Source organism: Vombatus ursinus, unplaced genomic scaffold (genome assembly GCF_900497805.2).
Source record: "Vombatus ursinus unplaced genomic scaffold, bare-nosed wombat genome assembly UNPS02014791.1, whole genome shotgun sequence".
NCBI lineage: Eukaryota > Metazoa > Chordata > Mammalia > Diprotodontia > Vombatidae > Vombatus > Vombatus ursinus.
In genome coordinates, this window is record NW_020954569.1 from 7846812 (window position 1) to 7850161 (window position 3350).

General features: G+C 38.1%; 1 pseudogene; it reads right to left on the minus strand.

Moving 5' to 3' along the window:
- Positions 1-673: 673 nt before the first annotated feature.
- Positions 674-2223, minus strand: LOC114048081 (annotated as a pseudogene).
- Positions 2224-3350: the final 1127 nt, after the last annotated feature.

Consider the following 3350-nt stretch of genomic DNA (forward strand, 5'->3'; position numbering starts at 1 on the left):
CTCCAGGGTCTTTTTCTCGTCATAGCTTTCAGGTAGAACAATAATTCTTAAGTTATCTCTCCTGGATCTATTTTCTAGGCCAGTTGTTTTTTCAATGAGATATTTCACATTTTCTTCTATTTTTTTGGTTCTTTTGATTTTGTTTGATTGTTTCCTGATGGTTCAAAAAGTCATTAGCTTCCACTTGCCCAATTCCAACTTTTAAGTAATTACTTTCTTCAGTGAGATTTTGTTCCTCCTTTTCCATTTGGCCAATTTCACTTTTTAAAGATTTCTTCTCTTCAGCGAATTTTTGTATACCTATTACCATTCAGCCTACTCTATTTTTTAAGACATTCTTCTTTTTATTAGATTTTTTTTTTGCATCTTTACCATTTGACCTATTCTTTTTTTTTTCCAATTTGACAGGCATTTATTAAACCTCAGCAATGTTCTAGGTACTAGGTATACAAAAAAACAAACAAACCCAAAATGAAACAATCCCTGATGTAACATAGCTTATCTTCTTTTGGAGTCAAGAGAAAACAGATACAAAGATGAAATAGGAAAAGTTATTATCTGTAGCAAGTCAATATTTACAATTGTTTCCATGTAACAGAGTATTCAGAAATTTGGGTAATATAATGCCTGAAGTTCATTTGGCCTATAAATGTGTTTTCCCTGTTTTTCTCAATTATGAGCAGATTGTGAGAGAGCAGTCATTTGTCAATACTTTGTTAGAAAGGTAGAAGAAGGGAATGAGGGGTCCTGAGAAAGGAAATGGTAGGGAAAGTATAAATTAGACATCTATATTTCATATGATAAAATGATATCTCTCCATGTTCATAGTCAAGGAAAAATGTCCACTTTCAAGTTGGACACACTGAACTGGTGTTATTTTATATGGACTTGGACCTAAGATTGTGCTGGGCTGTGGCATAAAGATAGTAGGGATTGTGAATTTGTATAGTCCTAAGCACAAAAAAGTCTTGAGATTCTTTTGACTTTTTACAGATGAAAACAAACCAGGTAGTATTATTTGGCACCTCCACCTACCAATAATATCTCCCTGAAATGAAGGCCTGAGTATCAATAACTTGTGCAAAATATATTAATCTCTAGCTATTGCCAGTTGCTTCTTTCCAGCCACCTCTGTATCATATACTCTTCAAATCCTCGGATATGATGAGACCTGGATCAGCTGTGTTACAATCCAGAGTGATGTTCACTTTAAAATTGAAAATCCATTCCACAACTCCAGGGATAGGAGGGATAGCCATGCATATATGGAGGGTTGCTATTTGCTTTTGCTGCACAGATTCATTCCTGTTTAACACTTCTTTCATATCCTGGAGCAAATCCAGATCGGGTTTCTTACTATCCTCCTCTGATTCTGGGATCCTCCTTCTTAATTCTTAATCCTGGTGGGACAATCCACTAATTCTCTTACTCAGGCCTTCTAGATTGTTCATCCCCCATGGTTGCACACATGATAGATATGCATTCTTCTCATTTAGGAATTGTTTCATTTTCTGGAATTCAGACAAAATATTCTTCTTTTGAATTTCTATTTCCTCCTCCACCAATGCAAAATCTTCTCTTTGGTCACTTGTCAAACAAAATTCTCAGTTTTCCTCCACAAATTAGTTACAGTTTCTTGGAGTTTTCCCCGAAAGTTCTCAGCAGCCTCATTTTTTTGTGTGAGGCAATTGGGGTTAAGTGACTTGCCCAGAGTCACACAGCTAGGAGTGTTATGTGTCTGAGACTGGATTTGAACTCAGGCCCTCCTGAATCCAGGGCTGGTGCTCTATCCACTGCACCACCTAGTTGCCCCTTAATGACCTCATCTTTGCAACAGAGTTTGTGAGCCTTATGTTGCTGGGATTGAGAACAGAACACTCAGAGTGGGCTCTGGTCATCCTCACAAAATAGCTTCTCAACTTTCTGATATACCTCACACTTACCATGTTCTTCAGGGTACTACAAAATGTGGTCTCATTTTTTTTTTTGTAATGGCTGTCAGTTTCCCAAGTTTCACATTGGCATTGAAATCCTTCAGGTGGGAGATACTCCTACACTCTGGACAGGAAGAAAAGGTCAAGGCTTCCCACCAGCTGCTGATGAGGCAACTATGGCAAAAATTGTGACCACATTCAATGGGCATTGAGTTTGTGAAGTATTCCCTGCAGATGAAGCAGATGAGCTCTTCTGGAGGTCTTGAAACACCTCTGGGGAAGAGGCCATGTTTCCTTTTTTCTTTCATGCTGCTCTTCACTTTTCAGAATCCAGATAAAATTTAATTACTGGTAAAAGAGAGAGTCAGACCACCATCAGGGTCCTTACAAGAACTCTTCCTAGTAGGGAACTTTCCACATGGGCCCAAGACATACAGGGTGGGTTTTTGTTAATGAGGGTGTAAGGCTCAAATCCCTTTGTGGTGTGATGGTTAAGAGACATAATTTCTAGATTATCTCATCATTTTATTAATAAAGACAACATGTTTATGAAAAAAAGGATAATTGTTTGGCTGTCTTTCTCTAAGACCAAAGACAATCATGTCTTATATGCCCATTGGCATAGGAGTGTTCTAGCCTATTCTGTTTCTTAACGTGTTTTTTCTTCAGTATTTTTTTGTGTCTACTTTACAAAGCTGTTGACTCTTTTCATGATTTTCTCACATCACTCTCATTTCTCTTCCCAATTTTTCCTCTACCTTTCTTATTCAATGTTGAAGATCCTTTTTAAGCTCTTTTATGGCCTCAGACCAATTCATATTTTTCTTTGAGGCTTTGGATGCAGGAATTTTGACTTTCTTCTCTTCTTTGGAGTATGTGTTTTGATCCTCCTTGTCACCACAGTCATTTGCTATAGTCAGAATTTTTTCTATTGTTTGCTCATTTTCCAGCCTATTTCTTTACTTATAACTCTATGCTAAAGTGGGTCTCTGCTTCCCAAATGAAGAGGGTAATGTCCCAAGCTTCAGGTTTTTTGTGCAGTTTTTTTCAGAGGTAATTGTAGGGACATGTAAGTGTCTGGCTCTTAAAAGGTGGTATGATCTAGGGAGAGATGTATTTACTAGTCTCCTTTATTGTGGACTGGTTTGTGAATGACCACAAGCACTCTTTTCAACCTTGGAACTTTGATTAAGGTCCTTGTTACCTTGTGGCCACAACCTCTGCTGTTCTCCTCCTTAAACTGGGACTAAGACTCAGGACTATGACCCGGACCCAAGAATAGGCAATGCAATAGAGTCCTGCTCCAGGTACCAGCAAAGGAAATGTAAATTTCCTTCTGACTCATTGTCTGATTTCCTTACCATCTTTGGAATGAGAGGTCTGGAAACTGCCAATGCTGCCACTGATTTACTTGCC